General features: G+C 43.7%; 1 pseudogene across 1 annotated transcript in view; it reads left to right on the forward strand.

The window, feature by feature from the left end:
- The window catches only part of LOC106579704 (uncharacterized protein C8orf34 homolog), a 154499-nt pseudogene that overhangs the window by 112233 nt on the left and 18061 nt on the right, over positions 1-24205 (forward strand). The window contains exons 11-12 of the transcript XR_014381715.1: positions 4933-5092; positions 16467-17038. The product of XR_014381715.1 is annotated as an uncharacterized protein C8orf34 homolog (transcript). The remainder of the gene's footprint in view (positions 1-4932; positions 5093-16466; positions 17039-24205) is intronic.

Consider the following 24205-nt stretch of genomic DNA (forward strand, 5'->3'; position numbering starts at 1 on the left):
GTGCGCTCCTCGTCCCCTGCCGTAGGTGGAAAAGACGTTCACCCGCCGCTCTGCCCTCGGGCATGTGGTCGAAGACTGCCCGTAAACGACGGGTGAACTCCTCAAAGTGGTCCAACACCTCATCTCCTTCCACCCACACGGCATTGGCCCACTCCAGGGCTTTCCCTGAGAGGCATGAGACGAGGGCGGACACCCTCTCACGGCCCGAAGGAGCCGGGTGGACGGTTGCCAGGTATAAATCCAACTGCAGTAGGAACCCCTGGCAACGGGCAGCCGTCCCTGACTGGCTGACTGGCTTGCTGGTTGGCTGGCTGGCTGGTTGGCTGACTGGTTGGCTGACTGGTTGGCTGACTGACTGACTGACTGACTGACTGGCTGGCTGACTGGCTGACTGGCTGACTGGCTGGCTAGAAGATAGTTATTATTGATGGATTGTGGTCGTACCACCACAGATTTCTCCATGTTGCTAACCTCTATGGGCTAGTTGGGACGCTTGCGTCCCACCTACTCAACAGCCAGTTGAATCCTGTGGCGCGTTATTCAAATACCTTAGATATGATATTACTTCAATTTTTCAAAAATATGACTATTTTACACCATTTTAACCTCTATGGGCTAGGTGGGACGCTAGCGTCCCCCCCGTGGTGCACTCCATCAACAGCAGGTGCATTTCAAGAGCGGCAAATTTGAAACCAAATAAATGTCAAAATTCAAATTTTTCAAACATACAACTATCTTACACCCTTTGAAAGATAAACATCTCCTTAATCTAACCACGTTGTCCGATTTCAAAAAGGTTTTACGGCGAAAGCATAAAGTTAGATTATGTTAGGAGAATACATTGACAATAGCTGTGTGTAATGTTTTGTCAATTCAAAGACAGGGTCACCAAAACCCTAAAACCAGCTAAAATGATGCACTAACCTTTTACAATCTCCATCAGATGACACTCCTAGGACATTATGTTAGACAATGCATGCATTTTTAGTTCTATCAAGTTCATATTTATATCCAAAAACAGCGTTTTACTATGGCATTGATGTTGAGGAAATTGTTTCCCTCCAATAACCGGCAGTCAAGTCAGCACCACAAATTAAATAATTAAAATTAGAAAACATTGGTAAAATATTATATTGTCATTTAAAGAATTATAGATTTACATCTCTTGAACGCAATCAACTTGCCAGATTTAAAAATAACCTTACTGGGAAATCACACTTTGCAATAATCTGAGCACTGCGCCCAGAAAAATACGCGTTGCGATACAGACTAGCCGCCATGTTGGGGAGATCTAAAATCGAAAATACTATGTAAATAATCCATTACCTTTGATTCTCTTCATCAGATGTCACTTCCAGGTATCACAGGTCCATAACGAATGTAGTTTTGTTCAAAAAAGCTCATCATTTATGTCCAAAAATCTCCGTCTTGTTAGCACATGATCTAAGCCCGCCGGACTTCACTTCATGAACGAGGGGAAAAAATATATTTACGTTCGTTCAGACATGTCAAACGTTGTATAGCATAAATCATTAGGGCCTTTTTTAACCAGAACATGAATAATATTCAAGGTGGACGAATACATTCTCTTTTATAACGTATTGGAACGAGGGTACCCAACATGAACTCGCGCGCCAGAGTCTAATCGGCCATCACCGTTCCATGGCTCTTGTTCGGTCAGATCTCACAGTAAAAGACTCAAAACACTTTGTAAAGGCTGGTGACATCTAGTGGAAGCAATAGGAAGTGCCAAAACATTAATCAACCCCTGTGTGTTTCAATGGCATAGGCTTAAATGTAATTCAACACATCAGGTATCCACTTCCTGTCAGAAAATGTCTCAGGGTTTTGCCTGCCAAATGAGTTCTGTTATACTCACAGACACCATTCAAACAGTTTTAGAAACTTTAGGGTGTTTTCTATCCATATATAATAAGTATATGCATATTCTAGTTACTGGGTAGGATTAGTAACCAGATTAAATCGGGTACGTTTTTTTATCCAGCCGTGAAAATACTGCCCCCTAGCCCCAACAGGTTAAAGATAAGACTCTCGTTAATCTAACCACACTGTCCGATTTCAAAAAGGCTTTACAACGAAAGCAAAACATTAGATAATGTCAGCAGAGTACCCAGCCAGAAATAATCAGACACCCATTTTTCAAGCTAGCATATTATGTCACATAAACCCAAACCACAGCTAAATGTAGCACTAACCTTTGATGATCTTCATCAGATGACAACCCTAGGACATTATGTTATACAATACATGCATGTTTTGTTCAATCAAGTTCATATTTATATCAAAAAACTGCTTTTTACATTAGCATGTGACTAGCATGTGACTAGCATTCCCACCGAACACTGTCGGTGAATTTACTAAATTACTCACGATAAACGTTCACAAAAAGCATAACAATTATTTTAAGAATTATAGATACAGAACTCCTCTATGCACTCGATATGTCCGATTTTAAAATAGCTTTTCGGTGAAAGCACATTTTGCAATATTCTCAGTAGATAGCCCGGCATCACAGGGCTAGCTATTTAGACACCCAGCAGGTTTAGCACTCATCAAAGTCAGATTTACTATAAGAAAAATGTTATTACCTTTGTTGTCTTCGTCAGAATGCACTCCCAGGACTTCTACTTCAATAACAAATGTTGGTTTGGTCCAAAATAATCCATCGTTATATCCAAACAGCGGCGTTTTGTTCGTGCGTTCAAGACACTATCCTAAAGGGTAAATAAGGGTGACGAGCATGGCGCAATTCGTGACAAAAGAATTCTAAATATTCCATTATCGTACTTCGAAGCATGTCAACCGCTGTTTAAAATCAATTTTTATGCCATTTTTCTCATAAAAAAGCAATAATATTCCGACCGGTAATCTGCGTTTAGATAAACAGACAAAGGAAAAGAAAGCATTCGGTCGAAGCGGGCACGCGCCTAAGCCCATAGTACTCTGAGTGGCCACTTGCCAAAAGCGATAAAGTGTTTCAGCCAGAGCCTGCCTCGATATCGTTCAACTTTTTGCCGGGCTCTGAGACCCTATGGAAGACGTAGGAAGTGTCACGTTATTGCACAGATCCTGAGTCTTCAATAAAAAGAGCCAAGATGAAACACTACTTCTCAGACAGGCCACTTCCTGCTTGAAATCTTCTCAGGTTTTGACCTGCCATAGGAGTTCTGTTATACTCACAGACACCATTCAAACAGTTTTAGAAACTTTAGGGTGTTTTCTATCCAAAGCCAATAATTATATGCATATTCTAGTTACTGGGCAGGAGTAGTAACCAGATTAAATCGGGTACGTTTTTTATCCAGCCGTGTCAATACTGCCCCCTAGCCCTAACAGGCTAACAGGCTGGAAGACTAACTAACTCCAGGTTGTTTCCCAAATGTCTCCCTATCCCCTATATAGTGCAATACTTTTGACCAAAACCATATGAGCCCTGATTAAAACTAGTACACTATATTGGGTGCCATTTGGGACACAGCTGTTGGCTAGCTATCCCTCTAGATTATTCTATAAATGTAGTGTTAGGGAAGCTGTATGTCTCTCATCAGGTATGTCCCAAATGACATCCTTCTCCCCATACTGTATAGTGGACTACTTTAGACCAGAGCCTTAAGACACGCTGAGTCCCAAATGACATTCTTCTCTCCATACTGTATAGTGGACTACTTTAGACCAGAGCCTTAAGACACGCTGAGTCCCAAATGACATTCTTCTCCCCATACTGTATAGTGGACTACTTTAGACCAGATCCTTAAGTGCCCCTGGTCTAAAGTAGTGCACTATATAGGGAACGGGGTGCCGTTTGGGACTCATAAGGTCCAGTGGCTGAACAACTCATCTGAGCCCACTGTGATCAGTGGGATAAAAGGGATGAATAAAGATTGGTCTCCAATTACAGACCTGGCAAACAGGCCCTTACTAAATTATGTCTGATGCCAGGAATAGGTACGGCATGGTAGCAAGTTGCAACCATAAGACTCGTACCCAAATGGCACCCTATTTCCTATTAAAGTGTACTACTTTTGACCAGGGTCCAATAGGACTATGTAGGGAATAGGGTGCCAATTGGGACGTAGCCCTGCCTTCAGTTCCAGAACTCCCATGAATTTATTGATTGTAAATTTAAAAATCAACCACTAGTGTCAGTCGATGTTCTAACAAAGGAGGACAGGCTGCACCCCACACCTCCAACCAATCAAATGTGGTTACTCAACGTTTTTATCACGCCCATAAAATGGAATAATTGCCTCTTGTTATGTTGGGGCCTGCCGCCATCTTGAGTTTTTGAGCAATAGCTGAATTATTCTCTAATGTTGTAATTGAAGGGTCGTTCTTTCTGTAATGTTGTAACTCTATAATGTTGTAATTGAAGGGTCGATCTTTCTATAATGTTGTAACTCTATAATGTTGTAATTGAAGGGTCGTTCTTTCTGTAATGTTGTGATTGAAGGGTCGTTCTTTCATGTGGTAATTGAAGGGTCGTTCTTTCTATAGTCTTGTAATTGTAGGGTCGTTCTTTCATGTGGTAATTGAAGGGTCGTTCTTTCTATAATGTGGTAATTGAAGGGTCGTTCTTTCTGTAATGTTGTAATTGAAGGGTCGTTCTTTCTATAGTGTTGTAATTGAAGGGTCGTTCTTTCTATAATGTGGTAATTGAAGGGTCGTTCTTTCTGTAATGTTGTAATTGAAGGGTCGTTCTTTCTATAGTGTTGTAATTGAAGGGTCGTTCTTTCTATAGTGTTGTAATTGAAGGGTCGTTCTTTCTATAGTGTTGTAATTGAAGGGTCGTTCTTTCTATAGTGTTGTAATTGAAGGGTTGTTCTATAATGTGGTAATTGAAGGATCGTTCTTTATTTCTAATTTGACTCTCCTCTTTTTACTCTTTCTCTTTTTTTCTCTGTTTGTTCCTAGCACCGCCAGGCAGTCTGGGAGGCTGATGTGAAGGTGGTTAAAGGAGGAGGAGCAGGAGGAGGGAGCTCTTCCAGGGAGCTCCTGGGACAGACGGGAGGACTGTTACTAAGTGACTCCCTCTTCTCCAAAGAACTGGAGAACATGGGCAAACACCTCGCTGGTAGGCATCTGTCTGCGTGTGTATAGGTGTGTGTGTGTGTGTGTGTGTGTGTGTGTGTGTGTGTGTGTGTGTGTGGGGGGGGGGGGGGGGGTATTATTATACAGTGACAAAACACTGTGGGTCACTCAGATCAAACAGACACACATATGTGAAAGAGGAAGAACATGGGGAGAGAGAAAGACAGAATGAACCTAGCTCCTGCCAAATAATATATTTGGGTCCGGGAGCAGTTTGATTGGCTAACACACACACACACACACACACACACACACACACACACACACACACACACACACACACACACACACACACACACACACACACACACTGCTGTGAATTAACACATTTTAAGTTAATAAAAGCAGAACCAAAATATAAGGGCAGTCTCTGTGCCTTTCCAATCAGGCTTTGATCTATTTCCTCTCTTTAATAAATGACAGTTGACGTGATGTCATGTCTGGACAACTCTCTGAGACGGTCGTCACAGCTGACAGAGAGAGAGAGATTATAAATGTGTTAACTTGATGAAGGCAGTGACGTCTCTATCCGCAGTCACATCTAAGACATGTGTCACCCAGTTGTTTGTTTGTGCACGTCGCTCCATTTATCCGTGGGTCTCAAATGCTAACCTTTTTCCTATCTATTCCCAATGGATCCTGGTCTAAAGTAGTGCACTATAAAGGGAATATGGTGCAATATTAGGATGAGGACTCTACTTCGTGTACACCACAAAGTCTCTACATTCCAGGGTTATGTGAAGCATATCGGCCCCACTTAGCCTGTTAACGTTATCCAGAGGCACTCACAGCTGGTAAATATCTTATGACACGCACACACACACACACACACACACACACACACACACACACACACACACACACACACACACACACACACACACACACACACACACACACACACACACGTTGTTATTGTTTTAATAATCCTTGTGAGGACCAAATACTTGGATTCCCATTCAAAATCGTAATCTAATCCTAACCCTTAACCTAACCTTAACCCTAACCCTTAACCTAACCCTAACTCCTAACCAGGGGTTGGAACCAAAATTATTTTCCAAAGTGTTTTGTTCATAACAGAATCATAAAAAAATTTTGGTCCGTTCCACTGTTACGACCGGCAAAAAAATTAAAAATGAATCGTTTCAAACCCCAAAAAAGATATGGTTCCTTTCTGTTCCTTTTAAACCTCCTGAAATATATATTTTTTACATTTAGTTCGACATTAAATTTCCTAACCAATAGATGCAGTAAGGAGGTCAATGGAACTCGACCAACACAATGGAATTGCCATGGAAACGTGACGGGGGAAAGATTCCGGCCTGTTACAATACATAAATCATCACGGATTTGACAAATATCCACTTTGTTAGATCGGATTTGTTGATTGTCGCCAATCTGGTCAGTTCATCTATAAGACAAGACGAGTTTAGGGCATGAGATGCGACTGAAATTTTGCGAGTGGGGAGAGAGCGGGAGAGGGTTGAGGAGGAGGCTTGACATCTTGTTTTTAATCACATGCATTATCTGAATTAGGCCCACAAAATTTAACCTACGGAGGAGTGACTTCTATGAAGGAACTTTGAATGTCTTTGAACTTCAGAGAGTTGGTTTAACGTTGAACCTAGAGCTAGCTAGCTAGCTAACAAGCTTGTGTTTTGCAGAAGTAAAATAAAAACACGTCTTACCTTTTAGTAGCTAATAAATCCAATGTGAAACGTGATTACTATAGTATCCTTAACTTCTCTAGGGCTGGCGGGACGAAATTGTCCCACCTACGTAACAGCCAGTGGAATCCTGTGGCGCGTTATTCAAATACCTTAGAAATGCTATTACTTCAATTTCTCAAACATATGACTATTTTACACCATTTTAAAGACAAGACTCTCGTTAATCTAACCACACTGTCCGATTTCAAAAAGGCTTTACAACGAAAGCAAAACATTAGATTATGTCAGCAGAGTACCCAGCCAGAAATAATCAGACACCCATTTTTCAAGCTAGCATATAATGTCACAAAAACCCAGAAGACAGCTAAATGCACCACTAACCTTTGATGATCTTCATCAGATGACACACCTAGGACATTATGTTATACAATACATGCATGTTTTGTTCAATCAAGTTCATATTTATATCAAAAACCAGCTTTTTACATTAGCATGTGACGTTCAGAACTAGCAAACTTCTGGTGAATTTACTAAATTACTCACGATAAACGTTCACAAAAAGCATAACAATTATTTTAAGAATTATAGATACAGAACTCCTCTATGCACTCGATATGTCCGATTTTAAAATAGCTTTTCGGTGAAAGCACATTTTGCAATATTCTCAGTAGATAGCCCGGCATCACAGGGCTAGCTATTTAGACACCCAGCAAGTTTAACACTCACCAAAGTCAGATTTACTATAAGAAAAATGTTATTACCTTTGGTGTTCTTCGTCAGAATGCACTCCCAGGACTTCTACTTCAATAACAAATGTTGGTTTGGTCCCAAATAATCCATAGTTATATCCAAATAGCGGCGTTTTGTTCGTGCGTTCAAGACACTATCCGAAAGGGTAAATAAGGGTTACGAGCATGGCGCATTTCGTGACAAAAAAATTGTAAATATTCCATTACCGTACTTCGAAGCATGTCAACCGCTGTTTAAAATCCATTTTTATGCAATTTTTCTCGTAAAAAAGCGATAATATTCTGACCGGGAATCTGCATTTAGGTAAACAGACGAAAGAAAATAAAGCATGGGGTCGACTCGGGCACGCGCCTAAGCCCATAGTACTCTGATCGGCCACTTGCCAAAAGCGATAATGTGTTTCAGCCAGAGGCTGCCTCGATATCGTTCAGCTTTTTCCCGGGCTCTGAGAGCCTATGGGAGCCGTAGGAAGTGTCACGTTATAGCAAAGATCCTCAGTCTTCAATAAAAAGAGCCCAGATGAACTACAACTTGTCAGACAGGCCACTTCCCATATAGAATCCTCTCAGGTTTTTGCCTGCCATATGAGTTCTGTTATACTCACAGACACCATTCAAACAGTTTTAGAAACTTTAGGGTGTTTTCTATCCAAAGCCAATAATTATATGCATATTGTAGTTACTGGGCAGGAGTAGTAACCAGATTAAATCGGGTATGTTTTTTATCCGGCCGTGTCAATACTGCCCCCTAACCCCAACAGGTTTTAACTAGCATTGGACACTGGAATACGATTTTTGTGACAGACTGAGGGCTTTTGCATAGGTGCTGTGTTGCATTTTTTGACGGACGAGAAAAAAAATGCTTGGAATGTAAAAAACCGCTAATAACCAGTTCCAATGCTTTTAAAATAATGGTTCTGTTCCAGAACAGTATAGATCACATTCATTCGCGGTTCTGATTCTGTTCCTCTAAAATGTTTGTTCTTTTACAGTGTCACGTCCTGACCATAGAAAGATGTTATTTTCTATGGTAGAGTAGGTCAGGGCGTGACAGGGAGGTTTTTTCTGTTTTCTATTTTTATGTTGTCAGGGTCTAGTTTTGTATTTCTATGTTGGGTTTTGTTTTGGATGATCTCCAATTAGAGGCAGCTGGTCCTCGTTGTCTCTAATTGGAGATCATACTTAAGTAGGGTTTTTTTCCACCTGTGTTTGTGGGAGATTGTTTTTGAGTTAGTGTATGTTTCAACTCTGCGTCACGGTTTGTTGTTTTGTTCTTTAGTTTATGTTTATGTATTGCATAGTTTCACAGTGTAAATAAAATGTGGAACGACACACACACCGTGACATACAGTTTTTGGTTATTTTCCCTGTCCTGCTTCATAACCCTAATTGTAACCTTAACCTAACACCTAAGCCTAAAAAAAGCATTTTTCCTTCTGGGGACCGACGAAATAGCCCTACTTGTCAGACTTTTCCTGGTTTTACTATTTTTGTGAGGACTTCTATTCCCCACAAGGATAGTTCCCCCCCACACACTTCTGTGCCCCCCCCCCCCCCCCCCCCCCCCCCCCCCCCCACACACACACACATATGCTCATCTGCTCATTGGTAGCCTATTGTATGAGTCTTCCTCAGTGTGTGAGCGATTTCACCAGTAGAACAGCACCCTGGTTGGTACTCTGAGGGACACACGTGGATGTCCTGTGTTGGCAACATTTTGAGCTCTTAAAAATGAATAAAAGCTCTTAAAAAGACAACTGTTGATTATCTAAATTTTTACAGTAATAGACTAGTTTCCAACACTGTGAGAATGAGAAAGAAAATGTTTTCTCTTAGCCAGCAGCACAACACTGTAACACTGTAACACAGTACATAGTACACTGTAAAGTAGTACACTGTAACACAGTACATAGTACACTGTAAAGTAGTACACTGTAACATAGTACACTAACACTGTAACACAGTACATAGTACACTGTAAAGTAGTACACTGTAAAACTGTAACATAGTACACAGTAACATAGTAACACAGTACCTAGTACACAGTACATAGTAACACAGTAAACTGTTACACAGTACCCAGTAACATAGTAACACAGTAACATGCAGTACACCGTAACACAGTAACACAGTAACATAGTAACATAGTAACACAGTACACAGTAACACAGTAACACACAGTAACACAGTAACATAGTAACACAGTAACATAATAACACAGTAACATAGTACACAGTAACAGCAGCATACCACCCTTGATCCCACTGCTGACTTGCTTCTGAAGCTAAGCAGGGTTGGTCCTGGTCGGTCCCTGGATGGGAGGCCGGATGCTGCTGGAAGTGGTGTTGGAGGGCCAGTAGGAGGCACTCTTTCCTCTGGTCTAATAAAATATCCCGATGCCCCAGGGCAGACCTTTCCCCGTAGAGGGTGTCAGCTTTCGAATGGGACGTTAAATGCTTGTCCTGACTCTAAGATCCTGTGGCACATATTGTAAGTTTAAAGGTGTTAACCTCTGTGCCCTGGCTAAATATCCAATCTGACTACCATGGCCACATAATCATCCCCAGCTTCCAATTGGCTCATTCATCCTCCCTCTAACTGTTCCCCAAGTTGTTGCTGTAAATGAAAATGTGTTCTCAGTCAACTACCTGGTAAAATATCTATATCGACTCTGGTGGAGCCAGTCTTACCTATGGAGACTGTGTGTGAGGAGAGGAATGGAGAGCATACCTTGTACTGCCGTGGTAAAGACATCCAAAGTCAAGACTTACGTTAGTGTTGTGATTAATGGACTGATTACCATTTAAATGTTTTTTATTTTTTATTTTGTTTTATCTAAACCGACATTAATTATTATAACTTCTCTACCTACTGCACTGAGTTAGTGACTAAATAACACAGAGAACTGTACTCTGGCTTGCATTACAGGCACGAGAGAAGCCCTTGTGTTGACAACATGGCACACTTTGCATTCTTTTCGTTCTGAAACGCCCTCAAGCCATCAGATGTCTTTGATTTCTAGTTGTTTTACGCCGAGTTAGTCTGTTTGGCTGTATTGAAACAGAGCCTCTCCCCACCAGGCAGTTTAAGGGAGCTGTTGTACAACTCAATTCTTCTTCTTTCTAGCTGCTAATCTGTTCCATGATTCAACCCACCACCTCTCCTATTGTTTCATCTCTTACCCCAAGGATTATGTGGTGGTTGCCTTCGCTTTCTCCTTTTCCGTTTTAACAATTAAATGAGGCAAATCTATGTTATTTCATAATTGTCTTGGAAATTCTCTCACTCACTCACTCACTCACTCACTCACTCACTCACTCACTCACTCACTCACTCACTCACTCACTCACTCACTCACTCACTCACTCACTCACTCACTCACTCACTCACTCACTCACGGGGGACAATCATCATTAACCACACATAGAATCGGTCAGGAAACACACCTCCAAGACTGAAATCTCGTTTTCCTAATGAGCAACAGGAAAAACACACGTGCCAATCGGAGTGTTCAATTGCTCTTTAAACCCATGTTACAGCCATAAAGCTTCCCAAAACCCATGTTACAGCCATAAAGCTTCCCAAAACACATGTTACAGCCATAAAGCTTCCCATAATCCATGTTACAGCCATAAAGCTTCCCATAATCCATGTTACAGCCATAAAGCTTCCCAAAACCCATGATACAGCCATAAAGCTTCCCATAATCCATGTTACAGCCATAAAGCTTCCCATAATCCATGTTACAGCCACAAAGCTTCCCATAATCCATGTTACAGCCACAAAGCTTCCCATAATCCATGTTACAGCCATAAAGCTTCCCATAATCCATGTTACAGCCATAAAGCTTCCCATAATCCATGTTACAGCCATAAAGCTTCCCATAATCCATGTTACAGCCATAAAGCTTCCCATAATCCATGTTACAGCCATAAAGCCTCCCATAATCCATGTTACAGCCATAAAGCTTCCCATAATCCATGTTACAGCCATAAAGCTTCCCATAATCCATGTTACAGCCATGGATTATTTTGGACCAAACCAACATTTGTTATTGAAGTAGCAGTCCTGGGAGTGCATTCTGACGAAGACAACAAAGGTAATCAAACTTTTGTAATAGTAAATCTGATTTTGGTGAAGGCTAAACTTGCTGGGTGTCTAAATAGCTAGCCCGTGATGGCTGGGCTATGTACTTAGAATATTGTAAAATGTGCTTTCACCAAAAAGCTATTTTAAAATCGGACATATCGAGTGCATAGAGGAGTTCTGTATCTATAATTCTTAAAATAATTGTTATGCTTTTTGTGAACGTTTATCGTGAGTAATTTAGTAAATTATTAGTAAATTCCCCGGAAGTATGCTAGTTCTGAACGGCACATGCTAATGTAAAAAGCTGTTTTTTGATATAAATATGAACTTGATTGAACAAAACATGCATGTATTGTATAACATAATGTCCTAGGGTTGTCATCTGATGAAGATCATCAAAGGTTAGTGCTGCATTTAGCTGTGGTTTGGGTTTTTGTGACATTATATGCTAGCTTGAAAAATGGGTGTCTGATTATTTCTGGCTGGGTACTCTGCTGACATAATCTAATGTTTTGCTTTCGTTGTAAAGCCTTTTTGAAATCGGACAGTGTGGTTAGATTAATGAGAGTCTTGTCTTTAAAATGCTGTAAAATAGTAATATGTTTGAGAAATTGAAGTAATAGTATTTCTAAGGTATTTGAAAATCGCGCCACGGGATTCAACTGGCTGTTGCGTAGGTGGGACGAATTCGTCCCGCCTAGCCGCGAGGCTGGATATATCTACATAATTTTCCTCCCTCATGATGCCATCTATTTTGTGAAGCGCACCAGTCCCTCCGGCAGCAAAGCACCCCCACAACATGATGCTGCCACCCCCGTGCTTCACGGTTGGGATGGTGTTCTTCAGCTTGCAAGCTTCCCCCATTTTCCTCCAAACATAACAATGGTCATTATGGCCAAACATTTCTATTTTTGTTTCATCAGACCAGAGGACATTTCTCCAAAAAGTACGATCTTTTTTATGGCGGTTTTGGACCAGTGGCTTCTTCCTTGCTGAGCGGCCTTTCAGTTTATGACGATATAGGACTCGTTTTACTGTGGATATAGATACTTTTGTACCTGTTTCCTCCAGCATCTTCACAAGGTCTTTTGCTGTTGTTCTGGGATTGATTTGCACTTTTCGCACCAAAGTACGTTCATCTCTAGGAGACAGAACACGTCTCCTTCCTGAGCGGTATGACGGCTGTGTGGTCCCATGGTGTTTATACTTGCGTACTATTGTTTGTACAGATGAACGTGGCACCTTCAGGTGTTTGGAAATTGCTCCCAAGGATGAACCAGACTTGTGGAGGTCTACAATTTTTTTTCTGAGGTCTTGGCTGATTTCTTTTAATTTTCCCATCATTTCAAGCAAAGATGCACTGCGTTTGAAGGTAGGCCTTGAAATACATCCACAGGTACAACTCCAATTTACTCAAATGATGTCAATTAGCCAATCAGAAGCTTCTAAAGCCATGACATCATTTTCTGGAATTTTCCAAGCTGTTTAAAGGCACAGTAAACTTAGTGTATGTAAACTTCTGACCCACTGGAATTGTGATGCAGTGAATTATAAGTGAAATAATCTGTCTGTAAAGAATTGTTGGAAAAATGATTTGTGACATGCACAAAGTAGATGTCCTAACCGACTTGCCAAAACTATAGTTTGTTAACAAGACATTTGTGGAGTGGTTGAAAAACGAGTTTTAATGACTCCAACCTAAGTGTTTGTAAATTTCCAACTTCAACTGTATATTCTCATTCAAACATACATTTATGATCTGTCCCAAATGGCGCCCTATTCCATGTGCAGTCAAAAGTAGTGCACAAAAAAATGTAAATGCTGTTTGTTTTTGGAGAAGGTTCTGTTTGCCCATAAATGGTGGAAGTCGAGGTTTATCGAATACATGCTTCCGCTTCATGGTATTTATTAAATGTCACACGTACACGGTTTCCTGAAAATACTTAGAGTGCGTCCCAAATGGCACCCTTCTCCTTATATAGTACACTACGTTTGACCGGAGCCTATCGAGCACAAACCCTTTGAGGTGAGTCATTTCAGAAAATATACCTCTTGTATCGCTGAAAACCCAACAGCGTCAAAATCTGAAAAGGACAAAAACAGGGGGAGGAGAGGAGAGACGAGGAGAGGAGAGACGAGCAGAGCGGAGAGACGAGAGGAGAGACGAGAGGAGAGGAGAGACGAGGAGAGAGGAGAGGAGAGACGAGGAGAGAGGAGAGACGAGGAGAGGAGAGGAGAGACGAGGAGAGGAGAGATGAGACGAGAGGAGAGACGAGGAGAGAGGAGAGACGAGGAGAGGAGAGGAGAGACGAGGAGAGGAGAGATGAGATGAGAGGAGAGACGAGCGGAGAGACGAGCAGAGAGACGAGCGGAGAGACGAGCAGAGAGACGAGCAGAGAGACGAGCAGAGAGACGAGCAGAGAGACGAGCAGAGAGATGAGCAGAGAGGAGAGACGAGGAGAGGAGAGACGAGGAGAGGAGAGACGAGGAGAGGAGAGACGAGACGAGAGGAGAGACGAGACAAGAGACGAGAGGAGAGACGAGCAGAGAGACGAGCAGAGAGACGAGCAGAGAGGAGAGACGAGCAGAGATGAGTAGATGAATAGAGGAAAGACGAGAGACGAAACGAGGAGAAGAGAGACGAGAAGTGTCACGTTCGTCGTATGAAGGAGACCAAGGCGCAGCGTGCGTATCTTTCCACATCTTTATTTATATGTGAAACTATGCAAAACATACAATAAACTATAAACAAAATAACAAACCGTGACGAAGAGGTGCAACATGCACTAACTCAAAATATCTCCCACAAACAAAGGTGGGAAAAACAACTACTTAAATATGATCCCCAATTAGAGACAACGATGACCAGCTGCCTCTAATTGGGGACCATCCAAAAAACCCAACATAGAAAAACAGAAACTAGAACCAAACATAGAAAAAATAAACTAGATAAACCCCCCCAGTCACGCCGTTCGTGACAAGAAGAGAGACGAGGAAAGGAGAGACGAGGAGAGACGAAGAGATGAGGAGATGAGGCTACTCCCAGATGTTCTCCTTGGCAGTCGCATCCTCTCCTCACAAAGAAAACTGTTTTTGTAACTACCAATAAAGCAAATAATTATATTTTTTCTGATTTTCTGGCAGAACACTTCAACGCATCCTCAATGCTATTCCCTCTGTAGTACACTAATTCTGACCAGAGCCTATGGGTGCACTACATAGAAAATATGGCACCATTTAGGATGTAACCTTCGTACTATGTAGGCAATGTTTTTAATGCCATTCTGGAATTTGAATTGAAAGAGTCAATAAATATTGTTTTTTTATGACCAGTAAAAAAGGTTTTGAAGACAAACCATAATGACAAAAAGGAAAATGCAGCAGTCCCACACCCCTGATATGAAACCTGTGATCTCTGATGGTGTCTGTTATGAAACCTGTGATTTCTGATGGTGTCTGTTATGAAACCTGTGATCTCTGATGGTGTCTGATATGAAACCTGTGATCTCTGATGGTGTCTGTTATGAAACCTGTGATCTCTGATGGTGTCTGTTATGAAACCTGTGATCTCTGATGGTGTCTGATATGAAACCTGTGATCTCTAATGGTGTCTGATATGAAACCTGTGATCTCTGATGGTGTCTGTTATGAAACCTGTGATCTCTGATGGTGTCTGTTATGAAACCTGTGATCTCTAATGGTGTCTGTTATGAAACCTGTGATCTCTGATGGTGTTGATGTTTGCTAACACCTTGTATCTTCAGATATGTAGAGACTACCATGATATTAACATCAGTAGAGACTACCATGGTATTAACATCAGTAGAGACTACCATGATATTAACATCAGTAGAGACTACCATGATATTAACATCAGTAGAGACTACCATGGTATTAACATCAGTAGAGACTACCATGGTATTAACATCAGTAGAGACTACCATGGTATTAACATCAGTAGAGACTACCATGGTATTAACATTAGTAGAGACTACCATGGTATTAACATTAGTAGAGACTACCATGGTATTAACATTAGTAGAGACTACCATGGTATTAACATCAGTAGAGACTACCATGGTATTAACATCAGTAGAGACTACCATGACACACACTTTGTTTTGATTCCAACAACAGAGATCTGAACGTGTATGTGCATCCGCTGTATGTATGTGAAGGATTGAAAAGGATACTGATTTGAAACATCGCCCACTTTTACGAAGCTCTCTGGCCCCTGTTTAATGTCGTAACGTCCAGAGTCTTACCCTGCCAGATATGGTGGGCAGGAACATCACTGGACCCTACTTATAAATCTTGTTTGTTTGTCATTCGTTATGGTCGTTCTGTCTTTGTCTCTGTCCCCATTCAGAGGTGGAGAAGGACCTGACTAGGTTACAACTTCAGGGAAAATGTCACGTCCTGACCAGCAGAGGGAGTAATTGTATTAGTTTTGGTCAGGACGTGGCAGAGGTTTTGTGTTATGTGTAGGTTGGGTTGCTGGACTCTCAATTGGAGGCAGGTGTTTCTAGTTGCCTATGATTGGGAGTCCTATAAACAGGTGTGTGTTTTTGTTTGGGGTTGTGGGTAGTTGTTTTTGCATTGCTTTTCGTATAGCCTGCAAGACTGTTGTACTGTCGTGTTTCTTTGATTCTTGTTTTTGTATAGTGTTCACGTTCTTGATCAATTAAATTCTAAGATGAACACGAACTCCGCTGCGTATTGGTCTACTTTCTCAGATGAGGACTTCTCTGTTTCATCTGAGGACGAGGACAGTTGTGACAGAAAACTCTAGGTCCTAATGTCATTCTGCATTTATATTCCCAACCTGTCTGTCTCTGTCTCCCTTCAGAGGTGGAGAAGGACCTGGCCAAGCTGGCAGAGCAGGGGAAACTAGCCCAGCGGAGTCCCAACAGCTCTCTTCTACCCACCCCCTTGTTCCACACCTCTCTCCCGGTCACACTCCCCAATACCTTCCCCTTACCCGGCCAGACTTCCAGACCTCAGTCTCCCATCCTCACCCGCTCAGCCAAGCCCAGCTCTATAGGTTATCCCCTGGTCAGTCCTAAACTCAGCCCCCTGCTTACCCGCAAGCCCACCTCCCTCACCATGACCGGCAGCCACCGGACTCATTCCCCCAGCAACCCCGGCAGCAGAACTACGACCCCCAGAACCCCCAGCAGCAGACCGATGACCCCCAACAGCCTGCTGACCTCCAAGTCGGCCATGACGGCCGTGACCCCAGGAGTCGGTGTTCACGGAGGTCACAGGGGTCATAAGGAGGTGACCTTCAGGAAGTCACGGAGCAGGCCGGTGACCCCAACCAGTCAGCCAACCCGACCCAGGCCCCTACTCACGCCTCCTGGGCTGAGTACAACAGATAGTCTGGGCAAGGCCTCCAGCCTCAAGGCCTATCTGTCAGAGGTTTGTTCAACATCAGCTGACTGATATAGTAATCATTTTGCATCATAAATAACAACTCATTATGATTTGTAGATCGGTCAATCAGTCACAATTTACCCACAATGCATCACAGATTTGATTCTGTTGAACACGGCCACACACTCCAGGTAAATGTTAGCCTGGTCACAGATCTTGTTTGTGTTGTGCACATACACACGCACACACGCACACACGCGCACACACACACACACACACACACACACACACACACACACACACACACACACACACACACACACACACACACACTTGTTTTACTCTCCTTGTGGGGAACCAAATAATTGATTGCCATTCAAAATCCTATTGTCCCAAACCCCCACCCTAAACCCTAATTCTAACCCTAAAATATAATTTTTACTTGTGGAGACGCCTTTCTAAGGCTGGGAATTCCCAGGGACCTCACGATACAATATGATCACTATAATCAGGTGCTGATACAATATGATCACTATAATCAGGTGCTGATACAATATGATCACTATACTCAGGTGCTGATACAATATGATCACTATACTCAGGTGCTGATACAATATGATCACTATACTCAGGTGCTGATACAATATGATCACTATACTCAGGTGCTGATACAATATGATCACTATACTCAGGTGCTGATACAATATGATCACTATACTCAGGTGCTGATACAATATGATCACTATACTCAGGTGCTGATACAATATGATCACTATACTCAGGTGCTGATACAATATGATCACTATTCTCAGGTGCTGATACAATATGATCACTATACTCAGGTGCTGATACAATATGATCACTATACTCAGGTGCTGATACAATATGATCACTATACTCAGGTGCTGATACAATATGATCACTATACTCAGGTGCTGATACAATATGATCACTATACTCAGGTGCTGATACAATATGATCACTATACTCAGGTGCTGATACAATATGATCACTATACTCAGGTGCTGATACAATATGATCACTATACTCAGGTGCTGATACAATATGATCACTATACTCAGGTGCTGATACAATATGATCACTATACTCAGGTGCTGATACAATATGTATTATGATTCTCCGAATTCTATACATATTGTGATTTGATGTTCCAAACATCGAGTCAAATGTTATTGGTCACATACACATGGTTAGCAGATGTTATTGGTCACATACACATGGTTAGCAGATGTTATTGGTCACATACACATGGTTAGCAGATGTTAATGCGAGTGTAGCGAAATGCTTGTGCTTCTAGTTCCGACCATGCTGTAATATCTGACAAGTAATCTAACAAATTCACAACAACTACCTTGTACACACAAATGTAAAATAATGAATAAGAATATGTACATATAAATATATGGATGAGTGATGGCCGTGAGGCATAGGCAAGATGTAATAGATGGTGTAGAATACAGTATATACATATGAGATGACTAATGTAGGATATGTAAACATTATTAAAGTGCCATTATTTAAAGTGACTAGTGATACCTTTATTAAGTCCATTTATTAAAGTGGCCAGAGATTTGAGTCTGTATGTAGGCAGCTGCCTCTCTATGTTAATGATGGCTGTTTAACAGTCTGATGGCCTTGAGATATAAGCTGTTTTTCAGTCTCTCGGTTCCAGCTTTGATGCACCTGTACTGACCTCGCCTTCTGGATGATAGTGGGGTGAACAGGCAGTGGCTCGGGTGGTTGTTGTCCTTGATGATCTTTTTGACCTTCCTGTGACATTGGGTGGTGTAGGTGTTCTGAAGGGCAGGTAGTTTGCCCCCGGTGATGCGGTGTGCAGACCACACTACCCTCTGGAGAGCCTTGCGGTTGAGGGTGGTGCAGTTGCCGTAACAGGCGGTGATACAGCCCGACAGGATGCTCTCGATTGTGCATCTGTAAAAGTTTGTGAGTGATTTAGATGACAAGCTGGATTTATTCAGCTTCCTGATGTTGAAGAGGTGCTGTTGCGCTTTGGGAAAGACGTATTCCTGGTCGTAATGTTGGTAAGTTGACGTTGCTCTTATATCCAATACTTCTTCCCAGCTGTATGCAATAACACTTGAGATTTCCTGGGCTAACACTGTAAGAAATAACACATAAAAAAATAAAAAATACTGCATAGTTTTCTAAGGACCTGAAGCGAGGCGACCACCTCTGCCGGCGCCATCTTGCTACATTTACATTTACGTAATTTAGCAGACGCTCTTATCCAGAGCGACTTACAAATTGGTGCATTCACCTTATGATATCCAGTGGAACAACCACTTTACAATAGTACATATATATCTGCTGCAGAGAGACAAGAGAGAGCATGAGAAAAGGAGTTTTGATCAGTCAGGGAAATAAAAGTGCTGAAAACATGTCAATCAATCAAATGCATTTATAAAGCCCTTTTTACATCAGCCAAAGTGCTATACAGAAACCCAGCCTAAAACCCAAACAGCAAGCTATGCAGATGTAGAAGCGCGGTGGCTAGGAAAAACTCCTTAGAAAGGAAGAAACCTAGAGAGGAACCAGGCTCTGAAGGGTGGCCAGTCCTCTTCTGGCTGTGCCGGGTGGAGATTATATTAGTACATGGCCAAGATGTTCAAACGTTCATAGATGACCAGCATGGTCAAATAATAATAATCACAGTGGTTGTAGAGGGTGCAACAGGTCAGCACCTCAGGAGTAAATGTCAGTTGGCTTTTCATAGCCAAGCATTCAGAGTTAGAGACAGCAGGTGCGGTATTTAAAAAGATTATGGAGAACAAGCTATAGGATGAACAGTACCGGAGTTTTGGCGCAGGTGCAGCCGACTAGCGCTTGCTAACGTTACCTACAGTATAAAAACAATTTGAATAATATTGCGATATGCAACTATCAATTTTCTCCCCATCACTACCCCTTTCTGAGGGTTTAATTAACCGCGGGGCAGGAATTTTGTGATTCCTCTCTATTTTTCAGACATTTACTTGAGGTTGACGCCTAGTGAGATGATCAAAAACACCAGCGAGCTGAACAGAGCGGAGAAGCCTGATTTCTGATTCACAAACACCAGGGAGCTGAACAGAGCGGAGCAGCCTGATTCTGATTCACAAATGATTGAAGCAAGAGCTGGGGGATCAATGAGAGAGGGAAATAGAGAGAATTTATTTGTGAATCCTTCCTCTTCCTGATGTAACTCTCCTTCCTCTTCCTGGTGTACCTCTCCTTCCTCTTCCTGATGTAACTCTCCTTCCTCTTCCTGGTGTACCTCTCCTTCCTCTTCCTGATGTAACTCTCCTTCCTCTTCCTGATGTACCTCTCCTTCCTCTTCCTTATGTACCTCTCCTTCCTCTTCCTGATGTAACTCTCCTTCCTCTTCCTGATGTAACTCTACTTCCTCTTCCGGATGTACCTCTCCTGCCTCTTCCTGATGTACCTCTCCTTCCTCTTCCTGATGTAACTTTTCTTCCTCTTCCTGATATACCTCTCCTTCCTCTTCCTGATGTAACTCTCCTTCCTCTTCCTGATGTAACTCTACTTCCTCTTCCTGATGTAACTCTCCTTCCTCTTCGTGGTGTACCTCTCCTTCCTCTTCCTGGTGTACCTCTCCTTCCTCTTCCTGATGTAACTCTCCTTCCTCTTCCTGATGTAACTCTCCTTCCTCTTCCTGATGTAACTCTCCTTCCTCTTCCTGATGTACCTCTCCTTCCTCTTCGTGGTGTACCTCTCCTTCCTCTTCCTGGTGTACCTCTCCTTCCTCTTCCTGATGTAACTCTCCTTCCTCTTCCTGATGTACCTCTCCTTCCTCTTCGTGGTGTAACTCTCCTTCCTCTTCCTGGTGTACCTCTACTTCCTATTCCTGATGTACCTCTCCTTCCTCTTCCTGGTGTACCTCTCCTTCCTCTTCCTGGTGTACCTCTCCTTCCTCTTCCTGATGTAACTCTCCTTCCTCTTCCTGATGTAACTCTACTTCCTCTTCCTGGTGTACCTCTCCTTCCTCTTCCTGGTGTAACTCTCCTTGCTCTTCCTGATATAACCCTCCTTCCTCTTCCTGATGTAACTCTCCCTCCTCTTCTTGATGTAACTCTCCTTCCTCTTCCTGATGTAACTCTCCTTCCTCTTCCTGATGTAACTCTACTTCCTCTTCCTGGTGTAACTCTCCTTGCTCTTCCTGGTGTAACTCTCCTTCCTCTTCCTGATGTACCTCTACTTCCTCTTCCTGATGTACCTCTACTTCCTCTTCCTGATGTAACTCTCCTTCCTCTTCCTGATGTACCTCTCCTTCCTCTTCCTGATGTACCTCTACTTCCTCTTCCTGATGTACCTCTACTTCCTCTTCCTGATGTACCTCTACTTCCTCTTCCTGATGTACCTCTACTTCCTCTTCCTGATGTACCTCTACTTCCTCTTCCTGATGTACCTCTACTTCCTCTTCCTGATGTACCTCTACTTCCTCTTCCTGATGTACCTCTACTTCCTCTTCCTGATGTAACTCTACTTCCTCTTCCTGATGTACCTCTCCTTCCTCTTCCTGATGTACCTCTACTTCCTCTTCCTGATGTACCTCTACTTCCTCTTCCTGATGTACCTCTCCTTCCTCTTCCTGATGTACCTCTACTTCCTCTTCCTGATGTACCTCTACTTCCTCTTCCTGATGTACCTCTCCTTCCTCTTCCTGATGTACCTCTACTTCCTCTTCCTGATGTACCTCTACTTCCTCTTCCTGATGTACCTCTCCTTCCTCTTCCTGATGTACCTCTACTTCCTCTTCCTGATGTACCTCTCCTTCCTCTTCCTGATGTACCTCTACTTCCTCTTCCTGATGTAACTCTGCTTCCTCTTCCTGATGTAACTATTATTCCTCTTCCCAATGTAACTTTTTTATGTAATTTTTGATGTAACTCTTCTTCCTTGAAACACAGCCTTGTGTCCCAAATGAGACACTACTCCCCCACATAGTGCACTACTGTTGACCAGGGCCCATGGACCACAAAAGTAGTGCAATACAGTATATAGGGAATAGGGTGCACCCTACATAGAGGCTGACTCACTGGCTGACTGGCTGGCTGACTGCACTGGCTGACTGGCTGGCTGTACTGGCTGACTGGCTGGCTGTACTGGCTGACTACACTGGCTGGTTGGCTGACTGGCTGACTGACTGGCTTACTGACTGGCTGACTGACTGGCTGGCTGTACTGGCTGACTGCACTGGCTGGTTGGCTGGCTGACTGACAGGTTGGCTGTACTGGCTGACTGACTGACTGTACTGGCTGACTGTACTGGCTGACTGGCTGGCTGACTGCTGACTGTGCTGTCTGACTGACTGGCTGGCTGACTGACTAGCTGACTGTACTGGCTGACTGGCTGACTGGTTGGTTGGCTGACTGTACTGGCTGACTGACTGGCTGACTGACTGACTGGCTGACTGGCTGACTAACTGGCTCACTGGCTGTCTGTACTGGCTGACTGTACTGGCTGACTGTACTGGCTGACTGTACTGACTGACTGTACTGGCTGACTGCACTGGCTGGTCGGCTGACTGACTGGCTGACTGTCCTGGCTGGCTGTACTGGCTGACTGTACTGGCTGGCTGCACTGGCTGACTGTACTGGCTGGATGGCTGGCTGACTGACAGGTTGGCTGTACTGGCTGGCTGACTGCTGACTGTGCTGTCTGACTGGCTGACTGACTAGCTGATTGTACTGGCTGGTTGGCTGACTAGCTGACTGTACTGGCGACTGGCAGACTGGTTGGTTGGTTGGCTGACTGTACTGGCTGACTGACTGGCTGACTGGCTGACCGACTGGCTGACTGGCTGACTAACTGGCTCACTGGCTGGCTGTACTGGCTGACTGTACTGGCTGGCTGGCTGACTGGTTGGTTGGCTGACTGTACTGGCTGACTGGTTGGTTGGTTGGCTGACTGTACTGGCTGACTGACTGACTGGCTGACTAACTGGCTCACTGGCTGGCTGTACTGGCTGACTGTACTGGCTGGCTGGCTGACTGACTGACTGGCTGACTAACTGGCTCACTGGCTGGCTGTACTGGCTGACTGTACTGACTGACTGTACTGGCTGACTGTACTGGCTGACTGACTGGCTGGCTGTCCTGGCTGGCTGTCCTGGCTGGCTGTACTGGCTGACTGTACTGGCTGGCTGGCTGACTGGTTGGTTGGTTGGCTGACTGCACTGGCTGACTGACTGACTGGGTGACTAACTGGCTCACTGGTTGGCTGACTGGCTGACTGACTGGCTTACTGACTGGCTGACTGACTGGCTGGCTGTACTGGCTGACTGCACTGGCTGGTTGGCTGGCTGACTGACAGGTTGGCTGTACTGGCTGACTGACTGACTGACTGACTGTACTGGCTGACTGTACTGGCTGACTGGCTGGCTGACTGCTGACTGTGCTGTCTGACTGACTGGCTGGATGACTGACTAGCTGACTGTACTGGCTGACTGGTTGGTTGGCTGACTGACTAGCTGACTGACTGGCTGACTGACTAACTGGCTGACTGGCTGACTAACTGGCTCACTGGCTGTCTGTACTGGCTGACTGTACTGGCTGACTGTACTGGCTGACTGTACTGACTGACTGTACTGGCTGACTGCACTGGCTGGTCGGCTGACTGACTGGCTGACTGTCCTGGCTGGCTGTACTGGCTGACTGTACTGGCTGGCTGCACTGGCTGACTGTACTGGCTGGATGGCTGGCTGACTGACAGGTTGGCTGTACTGGCTGGCTGACTGCTGACTGTGCTGTCTGACTGGCTGACTGACTAGCTGATTGTACTGGCTGGTTGGCTGACTAGCTGACTGTACTGGCTGACTGGCAGACTGGTTGGTTGGTTGGCTGACTGTACTGGCTGACTGACTGGCTGACTGGCTGACCGACTGGCTGACTGGCTGACTAACTGGCTCACTGGCTGGCTGTACTGGCTGACTGTACTGGCTGGCTGGCTGACTGGTTGGTTGGCTGACTGTACTGGCTGACTGGTTGGTTGGTTGGCTGACTGTACTGGCTGACTGACTGACTGGCTGACTAACTGGCTCACTGGCTGGCTGTACTGGCTGACTGTACTGGCTGGCTGGCTGACTGACTGACTGGCTGACTAACTGGCTCACTGGCTGGCTGTACTGGCTGACTGTACTGACTGACTGTACTGGCTGACTGTACTGGCTGA

The sequence above is a fragment of the Salmo salar genome, chromosome 19 (assembly GCF_965601325.2).
Source record: "Salmo salar chromosome 19, fSalSal1, whole genome shotgun sequence".
Taxonomy (NCBI): domain Eukaryota; kingdom Metazoa; phylum Chordata; class Actinopteri; order Salmoniformes; family Salmonidae; genus Salmo; species Salmo salar.